Below are 19,772 nucleotides of genomic sequence, written 5' to 3' on the forward strand. Positions count from 1 at the left end.
CCCCCCTATACCCCCATAACCGCATTCCTCCCCAACTGCTGCTGCGCTGAGTGACGGCCTGACGGCCGGGGCAGGAGGCAGATGGGGAGGGCTCAGCCCCCAGTGCCTACACGAGAGCGACTTTGTCTGCTGAGGAGAGTCGGAGCACCTGGTGGTTCCCCCTGCCTGTCTCTGCTCCGTCAGAATGAGACGTCCCCGTTGCCATTGGGTGTCTCTGGCCTTTGCCTGCCTCTGCCTGCTCTAAGGCAATGGGACACCCTGGCTACCTGCGCATGTCCATGGCTGCAAAGCCAGCAGTTTTGGCTTTTGTGTAGGCATTGATATTGATATTGTGTTTCAGAGCGCGACAAGGCAAGGCAGGGGGGCAGGGGAGAACAAAACAGCGATCTTTATATGCCCAGTGACATTGAGAACGCGCAAGTGCATGGGAGAGGGGGAGGGGGAAAGTGCATGGAAGGGGGAGAGGTGGAAAGTGCGAAGCAGAGGAGAAACAGATAAATAACAATAAATAAATAATAAAGGCAGTAAACAGTGGTAGTGCTGGCTTTAAGGCAGCAGACAGGGTATGTCTGATAAGTGCAGGAAGAAAAAAGGGGGAGAGACTCTAGGGGTACAGTTACAGACCCCAGGTCAAGGGCTGGCCCGGAGGCAGTGCAGGCAGGTGGCAGGGCGAGCAGGTATCTGGGCCCGGAGGACAGAGGGTGTCCAGGTGCACGGTGTCGAGAGAGAGCAGATCAGCAGGGGAGAGGGGGAGCGAAGGCAGAAGAAAAGAGGAAGGTCTTGAGGTGCTTCCGGAACTGGAGATGGTTCTCCTCAAGTTGTAGAGTGGCAGGGAGGCTGTTCCAGAGGGAGGCCCCAGCCGAAGACAGAGATCTAGCCCCAGCTCATTTCTTTGAGAAGTGACTGACCCTGAGGGAGTGAACAAAGAGCTCGAGAGGGGAGGTATCTGCGGAGGGAGAGTTGAAGGTATTTTGGACCCAAGCCCCAGAAAATATTGGACTAGTCATTTTCCAGCCACTGCCACAATGGTCATCATACCCGACCATAAGACAGAACAGCTGGAAAATGGGGCTGGCAAATGCCTGTGCTTTGACAATTCCTTGCAGCGAACATATGCAGGGACCTTTGTGTCGTTCATAAATCAAGTGGCTGAAGGCACACTTGCTTAAGACAGTTGTTTTTTAAACCAGGGGCTGTTTTACAGCTGCAAAGAAGCCACTAACTCTCAGAAGAGTGATTAGAATGAACATTAGTGTTCCTTTAAAAGCTCAGTGGTGTATTTTGGGTTAATTGGGGCAGGTAGTGGACGGTCAATTAGTGACTAAAAAGCCAAACACCTACAAGCTGTGCCCCTCCTCACATCCTATTGCTCTCCTTTCTGCCCTTCCCAGGCAGCGCCACCTAATAGCCAAAACTAAAAATAGTAATGGCGGCTGCCATTAAACGACTCCCTTTCGCCAGGGTTCACAACTCTCGGTTTAGATCAAAATAGGACACAGGTGGAGACAGTGGCAGTTCTCCTGCATGGAGCATGGGCAGCACGCAGTGCCATTCACTGCATGATTTAAAATGAGGCTTTGGGGAGGACAAGACACTGTGAGACACTATGGGATGCCGTGAGACACTGTGGGACACTGCGAGACACTGTGAGACACTTATTGCTCCAAGACAATCGGATGCTTTGCTCTCCTGTATGAATGGTCCGGAAGCATGAGCCGCTTGCTGTTCCCTGCCAAGGAGATGCTCTGGTTCCCTTTGCATGTGTCTGCTGTGGAATAGGGAGACCCTCTGCTGCCCTGTGACAACCCTTGTGTCCACGGTCTATACATTCAGACAATCGCCCCATGTCTTCCTTAAGCTAGGTATCTGCAACCTTTGATTCTCCAGATGTTTTGTACTGCAGTTCCCATCAGCCTGTACCATCATAGTCAATAGTGAGGATTTGCCAGAGTGGTAGTCAAAAACATCTGGAGAGCAGCAGGTTACAAACCCCTGCCCAGTAGGTGCATCATTTGACAGTGTGCACCTTACAACAGTAAATGGAACAGCTGGGCTGAATGTTTGCACCCCAAGGTGCCCTGCACCCTGAGCGGGTGAGCCATTGTTGAAGGATTGAAAGTCTTCTTTATTATGCCAATGCATTTGTGGGTGGAATGGAGTGTTCTTGAAAGGGACTTAGAGGTCCGGGTGTTTTGGGGGAGTGGGGGTGTACGGGATCCGCAATATGGAGCAAGCAGTACCCTGTGCTTTCTCCCAGATATCTGGCAAGTTTCGGCAGAGGGGATGCTCTGACAGATCCTGGTAGACTTCGGTGGCATAGCTTTAGTTTGGAGCAGTTCCGAGCTATGCGCAAAGCCACTGCTGTGCCACCACTAGCTTGAGCCATTGTGCCCAGTCGCTGGGCATCTTTTAGCCTTGGTATTGTGAGAAGTCAGGAATAAAACTCGGACACAAGGGGTTCATAGTTTTGGTCAAATACCTTTTTTTTTTTAAATAAAAGGGGATTGGGAAATGCCTCGCTGTCCCTGCCCTAGAAGTGTTTCCCTACCTGAAATCAAAAGGAAGGGTCTGTCTTTGGTCAGAATGTCCAAAACAACCTCCTGTGTCCAAAGTTCTATTCTAACCCTCACATTCTAACAAAACAACTCTAAAGTGAAAAGGGAAAATGTCTTTGGCCTTGAGTGATGAATCAGTGTTCAAAAAGAAAATGTGTTGCCCCAACACAAAAGATTCCAAAAGATAGAGTTCCTTGCTGCAGAGGGTGTATTCCTTCCCCTGGATGTCTCTTCACTCTGGTTTCCTTTCTGGATTATCAGTCTCTTGAGCTTCAATATGACTGGTGCACAAAACAACTTGACTCTTAGACTTTGCCGTGTTAGGATACCTGGTGCACCCCCTGACAGGTTTCTTTTCTCCTTTAATACATTTCTTCTGCCTTTCCCTAATGCTTGAGTCCATTTCTTTTTACACTTTGTTCAGCTTCATGGATGATATGCTTTCCTGTCAGGTCTTTCTTATAAAGACACATGATCACAACTAGCATCCCCCTGGTATTCTGCCACCAGGGACTTTCTGTTGTGAACATTTTTGCACTTGTATTTGCCTGGTGTACTCTCCTGCCAGGACTTTCTTATGTGGGTTCTGCGCACATTTCCAATATTGATAGTCTCTTACATTAGCTTTTTTCTGGTATTGTATCTGTCTGGTATACTATTCTGCTAGGACTTCTTTCACATGTGTGTTGCATACACTTCAACTGCTTTAAGTCTTTTATAGTGGTTACCTTTCCCCTTTTATAACAATGCTTACTTTCACGTTTTCTTTCAAGGTCTGTCATATTCCTAAATGGTGTTTGGTGTGTCTGCCAATACACCCCGGTGTCCTCGTTTCCCTTTTGTGGACTCACTGGTTCTTCCTGGCATAGTTCATTGCTCCTGCAGTAAGCCGGAAGCGAGTGTTCAGCGTCCTACTTGGCGCTTCTGTTTCTCGGCTTCTGTGCTCTCTGCGGTTCATGCTGGGCTCTCCGGCATCTTCCTCAGCTCCGGTAAGGTGGAGGCTGCCTCCTAATGCCTGCAAACGCCCAGAAGTCTTCTCTCGGCGTCTGGCGTCTTTGCAGCGTGTCCTTCTTGATGAGCTGGTTGGCTCCACTGAACACCTCCTAGGCCCTCACTCATTCGGTTGCTTCCGAGAGATGCAGTCTTCTCCCACCAGCAGCTCTCCTTAGCTGCCTCAGCTGTTGAAATGTCCCTGCTGTAGCTAAGCACTCGTAACAACTAGAGCACAGCTTGTGCTCTTGGCTTTGATGATCTGTGAAAAGGCTTTCAACACTTTCCCTAGGTGGATGAGGGGAGGTGTAACAATATGCCATGAAGGCATTGGGTGTGGGAGGGATATCCTTAGAAGAAAAAGGGGGACACCATGTCCCATCTGATGATGCCATGACACTTCCCCAGAGGTTGTCTCCCCACATCTGACCCTCCCTCATATGGCCCCCCCACCCCCGCCCAGGGTCAGGATCAGGTAGTGGCTGCCAACCCCAGGCCACATGGGGGAAGGCCACCACTGGGAAAGAAGCAATGACATCATCGGATTCATCACAGTATGCTTGCCAAGCTTTCACCCCAATGACGCCTTGCGCTGCACAGATGCTGCCATGGCTGCCTTCATGTCAGACTGTTGCAGTATGGCACCAGCCTACCCTGGGCCCCAGGTCTTTCCTTCCCTGGACCCTAAGGACTGAGGCTCGTGGATTAAGTGCATTTAGCTCAATGCTCTGGTGCTTCTGGTTTAATGGATTCCACTGTCCTCTGCAGTTCCCACCCCAACGGTAACTGGGGATGTAACTGTACTTTCAGCTTTGTTGTGCACATGACATATGTGTGCGTTTGTGCTTAATTTGAAAAACAAAAAGTGCTAGGGCCCACCTTTCTTCCAGCACACTTGTGTCACATCAAGGCGGCAGGTCGCTGCCCACTGCTGCCACCACCACCACCTACTGCAGCTTCCGTAGACCTAAGATAATTGCCGCTGCAACTTTCACCGGCTCATTGGGAGTGATGTGTGTGCTATGCATGGCATATCGCTCAGCGTGCCACCATTGAGCGATAACGGCAGACCCAAGTTCGCCAAGGGGATGGCTTAAGAGGCGCCTTGTTTTCCCACTGCTGTAACCCGCCTCGCCTAGGGGGAGGGGGGGGGGAGGCAACTGCGCAGAATGCCAATGGGCGTGCAAGGGGGGGGGGGGGATGAAGGGACACAGGAAAGATGGGTTAGTATGGGTTCTTCGAGTGAAGTCAAGGGAGGAGACGGTGGACAAAGAGACCAGGCAGAAGAGGGCAAAGCAGTAGAGCATGGAGTAAGATTGCAGACCGCGTGTGCAAGGTGAGGAATTGGGTGGTGACGGAAAGTGGTACAGGGGTGTGAGTGCAGGGAGTTACTAATGTTCAGCATAATGTTAAGGGTAAGTGAGTGATAACCGAGAGGGGAGTGGAGAGTAGGAGGGAGAGAGGGGAGTACTGAGACGCAGAAGGGCTAGTGGAGAGGAGTAGCTGGGGGATGGAGAGAAGTAGATGGGGGAGTGGAGAAGAGCAGATGCGGAGAGGAGTTACTCATGTTCAACATAATATTAGGGGCAAAGTGAGAGTGATAGCACAGAAGGTAGTGGAGAGTCAGAGGGAGAGAGGGGAGTGCTGAGTAGGAGAGGTATGTAGTGGGGATCAGTAGATTGGGGGAGTGAGGAGGAGTAGATGCCGGAGTGGGGAGGAGTAGATGCCGGAGTGGGGAGGAGTAGATGTAGAGAGGAGTTACTAATGTTCAGCGTAATATTAGGGGTAATTGAGAGTAATACCAGAGAGGGGAATGGAGAGAGGGGAGTGCCGAGTAGGTAAGGGGTTAGTGGAGAGGAGTAGATTGGGCAGTGGAGGAGAGAGCATGTGGAGAAGTGTAGAGAGGAGAGGAATAGATGGGGAGAGTAGTAGAATGGTGAGGTGTAGTGGGGAAACGGAGAGGTGTAGAGGGGGAGTGGAGAGTAATATAAGTGATATGATCTGATAGGTTATTTATAACGCACTTAATACCCAGAGGTTTCTAAGCGCGGACCCGGGGATCGAACCTGTGTTGCTCCGTGTCATCTTGCTTCCAAGGCGAGCATGGTGCCCCTGAGCTATCCTCCCGAGACTAGGGAAGTGCAAGGGAGAGTAGTAGTAGAGAGGGGAGATGAGTAGTAGGGTGGCATATGAGAGTAGTAAAAGGGAGAGGAGAGTATTGGAGAAGGGAGAGAGAGTTTTAGACCGGACTGGAGTGTAGTAGAGACGGGAGTTGAGAGTAACATAGAGAGCAGGGGAGAGAAGTAGTAGAGAGTGGAACAGAAGAGAGGAGAGTAGAAGGAAGGCAAGGGGAGCAGGGCAAGGAACAGGTGAGGGTGAGAAACAAACATCAAGTGAGGCCTTGGTGATTGGAAGGCACCACTTCCTGATAATATACTTATTCTAGGATCCTCCTAGATTGGCCCCTGACGGAGTGAGGGATATAAGTGGGGGGTGGGGGGGTGGAATTGTCTTTAGGCCCTTCACTTTAGATGGCCAGATCTTTAGATAGTAGGGGTTACCGATCTCTAACACTGTGCGATTTTGGGATGACTAGTGTAGGGAAGGAAAGTCCCACCGGAGACGTATAGAGTGAAAATCACTGTTTATTTTTACTGTTAAAAAAACGATTTAGAAAAACCGCTCTGAGACTGCTCAGAGCGGTCTTTCGAAATCTACCTGTCATGCCCCTATTGCACATGAGTGCACGCAAGGGCCGACAGGAATGACCGGGGCAGGCAGGGGAAGACAGAAGTTGGTGGTGGGCTTAGTGTTTGTCTGTTTGCATGTCTATGTATATGTTGTGGGGTAATGTGGAGGGGGCTGGGGAGAAGGTGTGTGTGATTGTGTATATTGTGATGTAGGGGGTTCCATAGGGATTGTTAGGGCGGGGAGAGAGCACAGGATTAAAGAGGGGGTTTGGAGTTGAACCGCCCCCCACTATTTTAGAGTTGAGGGCAGGGACGGCTGAAAAGAGATATTTTGCGAATAATAAAGGCAGCACCAAATCGGCTAAAAAAAAACATTTTATTTTTGTCTGCAGCCTTTAGTATTGGAGAATATCACATGGAACCCTGGTGATGAGTGGGAGGGGCGGCCCTTAGTGAGATCATATTGCAGCATTCTAATAAAAACCCTGAAACCGTCTCCATGAGTTGGTGTGTTCTTGAGGCCATCAGTGATGACACAGGGAAGCGGTTGGACTAAGCACCAAAGGAACGACTTTAAGTAAATAGGATGTTCCTATGGCAAAACAGTCCAACACCTTCAAGGGTTAGCATCCACATTGCATGAGCTGTAACCTATTCTTAGGAGTCCTTGTGCTTCCAGGGGACACCCTAAACTACAAACCAAAAACTCAAAGATGTAGCTAGGAGAATGTTCCAACTCTACTCTGCGAGTCCTAGGCCTCCTGGCGGCCCTGAACTGTAACCCAAGTTCCAAAGTTTGGCCACTGTGAAGGCATCATGAAGGACGACACAGACAACAGATTCAAAGTCCAAATAAAAATGTTTTATTTACTTATATGTCAGGATGGTTGAAGGCCCAACTTGCCCAATGCTAAGGTGGGATTTTCCTAAAGAAACTAAGGAAAGTCCAAGTCAGGAAGTTCAACATGAAAGTCTGTCTGTGTCCAAAACCTACACTTGCCCTCACAACTAAGGCTAAAAAATGTGTAGAGATGTCAACCACAAAAGAAATGGTGTTCAAAAGAAAGTTCTGAGCTTCTTCCAGCTCCTGCTTTCCTTTCCAGCTCCTGGTTTCTCTAGTTCAAGACAGTTCCTCAAAGTCTTGGGGTTCCTTTCCCCAAGAAGACAACACAGTTCCAAAAGGGTCTCGAGGCTCCCATCCTCAAGACGGCAACACTGTTCATACATATTGCTTTCTTCTGCTTCACTTCAGCAATCTCTTTCATCCACTTGACTTTGCTCTCTGTATAGTTCTCTGGTTTTCACAAATAGGGTTTCCCGGTCTAGGCGCAGTTATCGGACCACACGGTCCACCCATTACAGGTCACGCAACCAGGAACCCCAGGCTTTATTGCACACACAGGTTCTTCTGCATCTGTGCCTGTGTGCTGGTTCACACTTGCTTGGCCTTTCCTTGTCAGCTTCTTGGCTTTGCCACAATGTGTTTGCCACACAGGTCAATTTGTGGTTCTCTCATCCTCAACACCTTTGCCTTCATACTTTTCAGCTTTATTCCATACTTGCTTTTCACTGCATTTCATATAATTTGTTCTTTGGTTTTGATATCCTGTACGTAAGCTTCACACAACAATATCACCTGCTCATAGCGGAGTCAAAAGCTTTCCTTTAGTTTGGTTTTCAATGATTTGGATCTTTTAATCTGTTATTCACAGTTCGTCTTGTCCATATTATTCCTCACAACCCGTTGCTTTAGGTTCACTGCATCGTGCGCATAATCTTTCATTAATTCCACATGTACTTTTCAGCCCCTAGGAGCGCCCCAGTTCAACTGCTTTCTGCTTTTCACTCACCTGTCACCCATGTCTCCTCCGGGCGGCTGCTTTCTCGGTTTCTGCTCCGCCCACGCGGTTTCTTCGTATCGCAAGCTCTGCTCGCACTTCGCCTTCTCTCTGTGGGCCGCGGGTGACTTACAACTTGTGGATCTTTTCTGTGCCTGCAGCTCCTGATGCTGACTGCTGACCAATGAGGCTCCCACCTCTGTGTTCCTCTCGCAGCCTGGCCTCGGCTCCACAGTTTCTTGGGGGTACTTGATGGCACCCTGTCTCTTCTGCAGGACCCACCTCAGCCGAGTCCTTCCACACATGATTCTTCCCTCAGGCCCACAATGCTCAGCGTGGCTTCTCTCCTGCTGGTCTCCTTTTACTCTTAGTCACCTCTTCCTCGTCCCAGTACAATAATGGTCTGAATGAGGGGAGATGGTTTGCAACAGCCTATAAAGGCGGGGGTGGGGGTGAAGTTGGGTTTCGCAGGGAAAAGGGGGATTCCATGTATCACATGCAGATATCCTCTCCCCAATCCCCAAGGACCCTCCACCAAGGTGATCGTCCCTCGCATCTCCACCGATACTGTCAGGTATTTCACACCACCTAAAGAGTTCAGAAATCCTACTTTCAAGTGTCCAGCCCTCACCTAGCACGCCGCTGTAGAGATGGAGCCAAGTACCTCTACCGGGAGTCCCGCTCCCATTCTGCCTATATGTTGGCAACCGGAAATTGCAACATGCGCACAGCCAGTAATGGTATCTATACCATGAAGAGTCCTTGAAACAAGGTATCCATTGAGAAAACCCTATATGTATCCGCAGAGAAATGACGGTCTTCTGAAGGAAATTCCGTAAGAAGTGTGAAAATGAATGAAAGAGAAGAGTGGTGACGTCACATGACGCACACAGAAGAGATGTCAATGCAGAAAGTGAATAAACCTCATAGAATCTGATGACGAAGTAGCAAATTTAGCAACTTTTCGGGAGCGAAATGAAGATTGCATGTGCAAAGAAGCACTGAAGAAAATGCGAAACCATTTTACAAATGTACTGATGCAGTAACGCAAGTAGACAAAGTAATCCTAAGGCTGGCTATGTAGTGAATAGACTTCAGGCGGTGCCGCCAATATATATAGTAATGTATAGAATCTGGATGTTCCACGACGCATTTTAGCTAACTTGGCCCCCGTGAATGAAAGAGGTGTAAGTGTGGCACCACAGAATAGAATAGCTGACAGTGAAGGAAGATTTCAGAAGGCTTGCCTGGCCCAGTGTCAAGAGTCGGGCCACTAAGAGCCTGGTTACCTACTCAAGAAGATACATGAACGTGAGAAGCAAGCCGAGCTGTGTGAGGTGTAATGGAAAAACACTAGAAGTGCCAAGGTTTCTTCATTTAATAGTATTAAATGCAACGAAGGAGCTCAAAACGTGGTCTCCAGTCACACGGTCAGATGAAAATAGACTTTGGGGCACGCTACACCGAGACTAGAAGATAAGGCCATGCCTTCACTCCCTTTTATTCTCAAGCACAGTGAGCCTTCACAAGGCCGAGTTCAAATGCATTAATTGAAGGGCAGACCGCAGGAGTGATGATGGATGTTGGGCTAATTGGGTGGGGAGGCATGACCAGGCCAACCCCCCCAGCACCTGGGGTATCAGCTTGCATGCTGCTAGCAAGTAGAATATTCCAGAAGGGTACAAGCGTGCCAACCAATCTTAGAGGGCCACGTAGTAAGGAGCCCTATAGTTTGAGTAGCCAATAGTACGTTGTGTATTTTCATGACACGGAAGATGACTTGCACTTGGGGTGGGCTTAGTTGTCCACCTGACCTTAGAGACCCAATCACAACCCCATACCCTGTAGAAAGTATAGTTAGATGTTCCCGTAGAGCCTATCATCTCCCCTAGTAGGTTTTCTTATTTTGCCACATAGTATGACGTCACTTCTGACAGACACATTTTTAGTATAAAGTTGTGTTTTTTATGAAATGTTTTCGAGAACTCGTTGAGTGAGCTGTGCGGCGTCCGTTGATGTCCATTGTACTCCCTGTTTTAAAGACTTGTTATTAAAACAGTTAATGTTTGCCAACTTCCTGAGTCGGTCTGAGTATTGATGTATGAATAGGATCTGCATCCCCGTCCATCTCAGATACTGTTACCTCATCCTAAAGGACCCCCGTGGGTTCACTACCAAAAAAAGACATCTCTCCAGCACGATCTTCAAGGATTACGCTGCAGTCTGGGCAACTTTTAAGTCGTTCTGCTTTCACACTATCCCCAGATTTTTCCCAGGTTTCAGGCTCTACATATTCTCTTTGGGTTTTTACTTCAGCCTGATAATATTCTATTGCAGATCTTTGCCAGACCGTGTGTTTCTCAACATTCACTTCAGGTCTTTCCCAGACCTTGTGTTTCTCAACATTCACTTGGTTCAGTTTCTCCATGCCCGGGTTCTCAGCATTCACTTCAGGCCTTTCCCAGACGTTGTGTTTCTAAACTCTCCCTTCAGGTCTTTCCCAGACCTTGTGTTTCTCAACTCTCCCTTCAGGTCTTTCCCAGACCTTGTGTTTCTCAACATTCACTTCAGGTCTTTCCCAGACCTTGTGTTTCTCAACATTCACTTGGTTCAGTTTCTCCATGCCCGGGTTCTCAGCATTCACTTCAGGCCTTTCCCAGACGTTGTGTTTCTAAACTCTCCCTTCAGGTCTTTCCCAGACCTTGTGTTTCTCAACTCTCCCTTCAGGTCTTTCCCAGACCTTGTGTTCCTCAACATTCACTTGGTTCGGTTTCTCCATGCCCGGGTTCTCAGCATTCACTTCAGGCCTTTCCCAGACCTTGTGTTCCTCAACTCTCCCTTCAGGACTTTCCCAGACCTTGTGTTTCTCAAAAGTCCCTTCATGTCTTTCCCAGACCTTGTGTTTCTCAACAGTCCCTTCAGGTCTTTCCCAGACCTTGTGTTTCTCAACAGTCCCTTGGTTCGGTTTCTCCACACCCGGGTTCTTGGCATTCACCTGGCTGTATCTCTCCATGGTCTGGTTCACAGCATCCAGTTGGCTAGGTTACACCACAACCTGGGTTGCAGCACAATGGGTGTGCACCCCTGTTGCGGGTTCTTTTCAGGAAACCAGTATTCGCACCCTCCTGCCAGGGGTAGTTCTTGTTAGATATCTCAGACCATGATCCCACCAAGGGTGGACAGGCCTTTAGGGAACTCTGGAGATTTCCCGGTAGGCCTCTGCACCCTGACCCTCTTATTTGGTAACCTATTTTATTTCCAAATGTTCTCATAGGAAAAGGGTTGGGCTTGCTGAAAATGTGTAATATTGCGCCACTATGAACATTATTTCCAGGACCTCTTTTGGCTCCCAGTCCAGCCCTGGCCTCCCACCAGCTACCCTGTTGGTTGAGCTTCTGCCCTGGGTCTGGCAGTTTCCACTGTATTAGCCTCAACAAAACATATTTCCCCAGATGGTGGAGTACATGTGTATTCAGGGAGTCTGGTTCTGCACGACTGCGTCATTCAAGTGTTTGCCCAGCTCTGGCCATTGTCCAGTCCTTTGATACGTCTGAGGTACTGACTGATTATACAACCTGCCTTGGGATTGGTTCTCTCTCAGAGCGGGTTTTGCTTGGCCATGTGACTGTTTGATTCCCTTTTGCATGTTCAAAGGCCTTATTACCCCCAGGAGGTCATTGCTTGCAATTAGATTCTCTGAAGGGGCCCAGGGTTTATCTCTGTGCCATTTTGGAATTGCAGGCGTTTGAGGTCTCAATTCTGCGGGTTTCTGTGGGATCCCACGTTGTCCTTGTAAGCAATGGCAAGCTTCTTACTGGTTTGATAGTTACTGCATGCCAGAGGGGTGGGTCTGCAACTACCTGCAAACTCTTTCCAGATTGTATGTGAGTGGGTTTTCCATGGAAGGTGGCAGTATGCCAGGTCTGAGGGAAGAGCAAGCCTCCAGGATCTCACTTCTTCCACCCTCTGGGAAAAACATTGGGGAGTGGCCGGACCACCTTAGGCCCAAGCGGCTGGTCACCCCTCACACAGTAAATGGGTCGTTCATTCAACTCTTCACACTACATGCTCCCGCTGAAACCTCCTTATTTGTTTTTTTTAATTGTGAAATTGATCAAGTTTTGATCTTACACACATTTACAGTTCTTCATTTGAAATGCCGAAATGAAACCCAATTAAAAATCAAGATTCAACACAGAATACAACGCATACCCTTAAAAAAATGTTTTAATATATTATAAATAATCAACATTTCTTAAGATTATCAGCAAGTGTAATTTCAGTATATCATGCCGAATCCAATTTTAGAAGTACACCCAATTCATCCAACATGTTCCCAATTGCATATGTTACAAGGGTTTCAACACCCGCAGACATACGATTCCACAGATCATTCGAATCCTTGGAGTCATTTACCAAACAGAAGAAGCTCCCCAAATGTTTTGCTCTCGTTAATGCCAACATTGCGCAGTCCACCAGTATATGTCGGAGGGTTTCTGGTTTTCCATCAGGCATGCACCGTTGACGGATATCATCACCCTCCTCTTTTCCTTTTTTAGTGCTTGGATAACTTCCCCGGTTTGTAGGACGTTTAGTCTGAGTCTTAAGAAGTGTGTTCTTGTAATGGATCATGGAAATTGATCACGGTAATTTGGCAGATTACCGAGAAGTTTATCAATTATTGAAAAGGTGGAATGCAATTTATATTCTCTTGTATGTGAAATGGTGTTAATCCAATTCATGTTGCTAAGCCTCTTCTTTACATTTAGTGGGTTGCCCATTAACTTTGATCAATCGTTGTTTATTCCATTCAGAAGTCTCTCCGCCAGACTTAGAATCTTATTCAGGAATGGAGATCTTCCTGTCGTCTGAGAGTTCAATACGTTTTCATATAGGGAGTTTCTCGTAGGAGCCAGGATATTCCTCGCCATGGTTACGACCCGCCAATTAAACCAGTATTCCAGTGACAGGAGGCCCAGTTCAAATCATAATGAGGCCATTGGGAGGGAGGGGGGCAGTCGCAAAACACATTTTTCCAGAGTCTACCCTCCAATCTCTCCCATGGAATACTATACGCTGCCCAATCTATTTCCATTCCATACCTTATTTTTGGTATCACTTTCCCAACATAGAAGCAAATGAAGGGTCTAACTGTGAATTTACACATTTTCCGTTCTAACGTTCTCATCTGAGCAGCCAACTGGTCTATTTTCTTTTCAATACATTCAATGACGGGCGATCAACTTGAGAGCCTATTGAAATTGAATCCCAAGTAGGTCACCGCCTCCTTGTTCTCGATGGGTGTTCCCTCCATCACCCATTTATGCCTCATGAGTTTCCTTCTAGTGTTTCCAGACATAATGACGTGGCTTTTTTTCCTGATGAATGATTACATCATCGGCCTTTGTATATTCAGTCAGTGCTGTCAGTCTCTGTAGTCCTATGGGAGAGCCATCCATAAGGGCTATATCATCAGCATAGGACAGCCAACTAATCGGGATCCTGCCCACCTTTGGTCTAATCGGAGATGCTTCCCCAGTGCTCCATCGAGGTCCAGCATATATAGGTTGTATAGGCGTGGTGCGAATACACATCGCTGGCGGAGTCCCTTTGACGTCGGGAAACTACTAGCCAGTGATCACCCACTGTCCATTTGCACCCTCACTGATGTCCCTTCATGCATATACTCCGAGATAACCAGTAGTGGTGCTGGGATGCCCCATTTTTTTAGCTTTCTCCACAGGAGGTCCCTATTCACCTAATCAAAAGCCTTGGAGAAATCTATTAGAGCCACAAACATTTGATCTGGCAGTGCCTTCACTGCGATTCCCGTTCCATTTTTTATGACGGAGAGTATCATACCATTGAGGGTTGTTGACTGCACCTTTCTAAACCACGTTGGGTTTTTTCGGTCGTGTTATTTTCTTTAATCCAAGTTTCCAACCCTTGTAGTATTAGAGCGGCGAAGATTTTACTATCACAGTCAAATAAAGCTATTGGCCGATAGTTATTAGCATCAGAGCGGTTGCCCTTTTTAAAGATTGGACCAACCATGAATTCTTTCCAGGAGCTCGGTGTGGCGCCTGCTCTTAAGATGTCCCTGAACAAGTGCATCAGGATCAAGGACCAAAGATCCACGTTTGACTTAAGTATGGTGTTTGTGAGTCAGTTCGGTCCTGCTGCATTAGAATTTGAAGATTTTATAATCAAGTTCCTGACTTCCAGTTGATCGAACTCCATGGGCCATTTGTGTTTACCCCCTTGCGTTCTCTCTCTAATTCATCCCACATACCAGCCCACTGGGTTCACCATTCCGATTCCCCTACTGAATTGCTTTGCAGTAAAGTTTGATCTATCATGTCTATCGTGTCTGGTTCCTTGTATTCCTTTGTATGAGCGCTGGCCGCATGTGTTCACTCTCCTGCTGGATCATTCGTTGTTTCTGGTTCCGTATCAGATGTGTAGAGGTTCTTATTAAGGCGCACTTCTTTTTCTCATGTACTTCCTGCCACAGTGCTGCTAATTCTGCCTTGTGTTCTTTCTTCCTGTTGCACATTTCTTCTTTGAATGCATGAGCATGCATTTGGTGGCTCTTTGCGTTGGTTTTTCCCTTTTCACCTTCCCATATGAAGTCATTGAAGGATTCATACGTACACCTTTCTAGCATACAGTCTACATGCCCACTGTTGGCCCACGTCTCCAATTTATTTGTTGAATTTGCACCATTGTGGCTAACAAAATGTTAATCTATTGCCACCACTAGAAATGACAAGTCCCTGTAGCATTTCCCTCGATTGCTGTGATTTGGCATATAGACTAAATGTAGCTTCTAGTGTGTTATGGTCGCTTCATTGACTATTAACAATCTCGCACCTATTGCACTGCCAGACAATTAGTCTGGACAATATTAAATAGTCAATATTGGATGTTTGTGTGGCTTTTTTTCATGTGGCCCTTTTTTTTTTATAGATCTCCCGCACATTTCCATTTGCAACTAACAGTTCCCATTCACTCAACAACTCGGTCCATTTCATCCCATTTTGACTACCATACCCCTTTTCCACCCCCTCCACCACTCCTATCCCTTTTGTATTGAAATCATCTCCCATTATTACATGCCGTTCCCCGCTGATTCTCCAGTCCAACAAACAGTGTTCCATGTGTTTTATACATTCATTTATTCCCACCTGCCGCTCATTCCAGTAAACATTAATAATTAAGATCTTCATATGGTTATCTTTGCCCATTTTATAGTTATCTGTCAGAGCCAGGATTCCAGGAACGGACTTTGAGATCATCTTTAGGGATTCAAATTTGGAGCTTCTGACACCACACAGCAGGCCTCCTGAAGGTCGTCTTCGCCAGTTTTAGTTGCCAATTGCTGCCTGATTGGATATCTATCTCTCCAGCTGTAATTTGTTAACCAAGTCTCTCGTAGAATGATAATGTCCCCCTTCGAGAACATACCATTCTGCTTTTCTTGATTCAGAAAACTGTTATATCCCCTCGTATTCCAGACAACTATCCTTAATGGTTAGTCTGTCAGAGTTCTTCTTCGTGCATTTCCTTCATCAAATTCTTTTTCAGTTAATCTAATGCTTCTGCCTAACTTCTCTCAAAGTCCTGTCTAGACAGACTTTGTAGTTTATCTTTCAGGAGCTTGATGTGCAATAGCTCCCCTACTTCTTTAACCCTCTCGCTATTGCCCCCCTGTTCTTTCTTTCTCAAGTATTCTTTGTATTCCTTTCTTTCCTGATGAACCATACAGCCCGGCTCTAATAGGGCTTCTATTTCTTCCAATATTATTTTCCTTATAAAACCTGATTTTAGTTGGATCTGTACTAGATCTGTCCTTTTTTCAAGTGGGAACCTTATGAACGTAATATTGTCTGTTGAGATTCTTTTTAGATAGGGGCATACTTGGAACATTTTCAGGACATTACTGCGATTCAATATTATGTCTACATTAATATTGGGTATGAGTTGCATAATCTGAGTAGCTCTAATTCACTTTCTGTCCCATCCTTGTCTGCTTTTTAGGTTGAGTTATTGTTTTTCCTAATATTAGAGCTTTATTTTCTCTGGCGCCTTAGACATAGGATGTTTTAGTTTAAACCGTTCCATCAGCCTTTCCCGATCTCCCCCCATTGTATCCTTAGCTCTTATTTGGACAGTTGGTTCATTTTTTTGTTGTTTTTGTTGTTTGCTTGTTTGAGGTCCCTGCTGATATCTCCCTGATGTTAGGCCTGTGTTCATTACTTCTTGGGTTTATCGAAGCTTTCACCACCTTAGTAGTCGTGGCGCTCCCTTTACCCGGTTTTTTAACACGCCTCCCATCGTCCAATCTCCTCTTTCTTTTTTCAATGGCTGTAAGGGGCCACTGTGAGGGTGTCGCCTTAGCTATCTCTTCTGGGTACCCCACCTTGTTACACATACTTGTCGGATACGAGTGGCCTTTACATCCCTCATAAGTATCCTTTAATCCACCATTTTTGTCCCGCCCTCTTTCCCAGGTGTTGTTTGGAACGCCATATGGCACAGATTTGTTATCTTACTTCTTGGCTGCTGCTTAGTCTACGTTTTTTCTCTTCTGTCAGATCTATCGTGAGATGTTTCCCATTATGCCTTTGCTTTGCACTATGAGCTGTCATTTGGCCACTGGTGTTTTGTTCCCCTAATTCTACCGATGAGGAGTCTAGACTAGTAGCCGAATCGTCTACTATGACATTTGTAAGATATTTTCTTGAGTCTATGCGCAACTGATTTTTCCTCCCATTCTTAGATTTTTTTTTTCGTGCCTTTTTTGACATCCTTTTTCCTCCGCCAGTCCTTTAAATTCCAATTTGATTTTCCACCTGTAGTGTCTCGTTGATATTAGCAGGTGGATTATCGGCCATTTCTTTCGGATACGCATTCGTCTTAGTTATATCAATATTGATCATTTTTCCTGGTGGTACGCCATCTGTGTCCGCCTGTTTCTTGATCATCTTTTAAGCTCTTTTGTGTGTTGTTTCAGCATTAAATCTGATACAATTTCAATTTTTACATTTAATTTGCACAAGATCAATGTATTCGCTTTAACTTCATCTTTTATGTTTTCATGTAGCTTGACTGAGGCACTTAGTACTGTGTTAAGAGCTTGTGTTCCCTGTGTGAGGTGCTCGTGTTCCCTGTGTGAGGTGCTTGTGTTCCCTGTGTGAGGTACACTTATTCCCTGTGTGAGGTGCTTGTGTTCCCTGTGTGAGGTACTCTTGTTCCCTGTGTGAGGTACACTTATTCCCTGTGTGAGGTGCTCATGTTCCCTGTGTGAGGTGCTCGTGTTCCCTGTGTGAGGTGCTCGTGTTCCCTGTGTGAGGTGCTCGTGTTCCCTGTGTGAGGTACACTTATTCCCTGTGTGAGGTGCTTGTGTTCCCTGTGTGAGATGCTCGTGTTCCCTGTGTGAGGTGCTCGTGTTCCCTGTGTGAGGTGCTCGTGTTCCCTGTGTGAGGTGCTCGTGTTCCCTGTGTCCGGTGCTTGTGTTCCCTGTGTCCGGTGCTTGTGTTCCCTGTGTCCGGTGCTTGTGTTCCCTGTGTCCGGTGCTTGTGTTCCCTGTGTCCGGTGCTTGTGTTCCCTGTGTGAGGTGCTTGTGTTCCCTCTGTGAGGTACTCTGGTTCCCTGTGTGAGGTACACTTATTCCCTGTGTGAGGTGCTCATGTTCCCTGTGTGAGGTGCTCGTGTTCCCTGTGTGAGGTGCTCGTGTTCCCTGTGTGAGGTACACTTATTCCCTGTGTGAGGTGCTTGTGTTCCCTGTGTGAGATGCTCCTGTTCCCTGTGTGAGGTGCTCATGTTCCCTGTGTGAGGTGCTCGTGTTCCCTGTGTGAGGTGCTCGTGTTCCCTGTGTGAGGTGCTCGTGTTCCCTGTGTGAGGTGCTTGTGTTCCCTGTGTCCGGTGCTTGTGTTCCCTGTGTCCGGTGCTTGTGTTCCCTGTGTCCGGTGCTTGTGTTCCCTGTGTGAGGTGCTTGTGTTCCCTCTGTGTGAGGAGCACGCGTTCCCTCTGTGGGAGGCCGGGTTCCCTCTGTGGGAGGCCGGGTTCCCTCTGTGGGAGGCCTGGGTTACCTCTGTGGGAGGCCCGGGTTACCTCTGTGGGAGGCCCGGGTTCACTATGTGGGATGCTCAGGTTGCCTGTGTGAGATGCCCAGGTTGCCTGTGGGAGGCATTCAAGTCCCCTGTGAATGAGACACACTTTATTTCCATCTTTTTCTTCCCAGGAAATAGGTTGCGTTTTCCTGTTCATTAAATATGCCACTCGTGTTTCTGCTGTGCAGACAAATCAGGCGGGGGGAATTGTTGCCAACCTGGCCCATTCCAATTGTTGCCAACCTGGCCCAATTCAGTATATCTTTTGAGGAACTAATTGGGTTGGGGTTATCCTATGCTGGACCTCAGCGCCCATAGCTATATTTCTTATTTAGTTTTTCAGGGTCGCATGGGAAAGTAGCAACGGAGTACTTGGTTCCTCAACTCTGTTTATGAAAATGAAACTTATTGGGTTGCTAAATAGACTTAGTCCCATGCGCTCACATATTACCGAAAAGGATGACAAGTGACCCCCTTTTCAGTGTTCAGAAAAAACTCCACTTTGTGGTTTATTTCAAGGTTTTCTTGTGCCCTATGTGATTACATGTGTTTCGATAACCTGCTCATCTTTTTCAAATCAGGGCTGTTAGAGTAACAAGAAAATTATATTTTTCAATATTTAAACACATAACATTATTTCCCCATATTAACCAAATATGAGAATCATTAACATGTCATAAAAGAACATTCAAACATTCAGAAATTCAAGGTAATTGTCATAAAAGAAAAGAAATGATTGGCCATTTTTGAGGAGGGGGCAAAGGGTAGGAGTGTTATGGGTTAAAAAGAAAAGATCAATAAGGAAAAAATATTGTTTTTTTTTTTTAAATGTATTTTAATTTTTAAACTTTTCATTTCTCGGCCAAATTAAAAATAAAGAAAGTTTTTTAACTCATAAAAGGTTCAGCCAGGTTGAGAATTTCTTGAAGAAAATGACATATTGTCAGGATAAGTTTTTGCGATCTGTCATTGAGTAACTCCGTCCATCTTTCCTCAGTCTCCATTATTTGTTCCTGTATCTTGTAATAGCTGCCAAATCTTGTTCTTTGCTCAGATAAGTCCTTACATACCATTACTAGGTGAAAAAGTGTTTCAGGTTTTTCGGTGTCTGAGCAAAACTGGCAAAAATTGTTCGATGGCGCGATTTGTCTGGTTTTTGCTAAGTAGTAGGGGGTTGGAATTATGTTCATTCTGAGCCTCAGGTATATTGCGCGAATTTTAGTATCAGGGAAGATGGTCAGATATGCCGGTAGTTCGTTGATGGATCTGAGGTCTGTCACGCATTGTAGATTGAGGGAGTATTTTTTTTTCTTCAAGTGTTTTTATCCAGTCGTTTTCCATTATTTTCTTTTTTGCATGCTGGGGGCGGAGCGTAAGCATTTCATGTGAAATCTCTTCTGATTGCATTAGTTGTTCTAGGTTGGCTTTACACTTCATAAGGATTGTGTTGTTCATTGCTCCTTCATGGAGCCTCAGGATTTCGATTGCTGGTGTTTTTTCATCAGTGAGAAGCTTTCGATACAGATCTGGTTGTTTCCATAAAACTATTGAGTTGATGGATTGTAAGGCTATTTCATGCCTAAT

General features: G+C 46.5%; 1 protein-coding gene across 5 annotated transcripts in view; it reads left to right on the forward strand.

Annotated features, from left to right (window-relative positions):
• Positions 1–19,772, forward strand: part of SLC25A21 (solute carrier family 25 member 21) — a 991,659-nt gene that overhangs the window by 497,388 nt on the left and 474,499 nt on the right. The window lies entirely within an intron of this gene.

Source organism: Ambystoma mexicanum, chromosome 14, assembly GCF_040938575.1.
Source record: "Ambystoma mexicanum isolate Mex_15411 chromosome 14, UKY_AmexF1_1, whole genome shotgun sequence".
Classification (NCBI taxonomy): Eukaryota; Metazoa; Chordata; class Amphibia; order Caudata; family Ambystomatidae; genus Ambystoma; species Ambystoma mexicanum.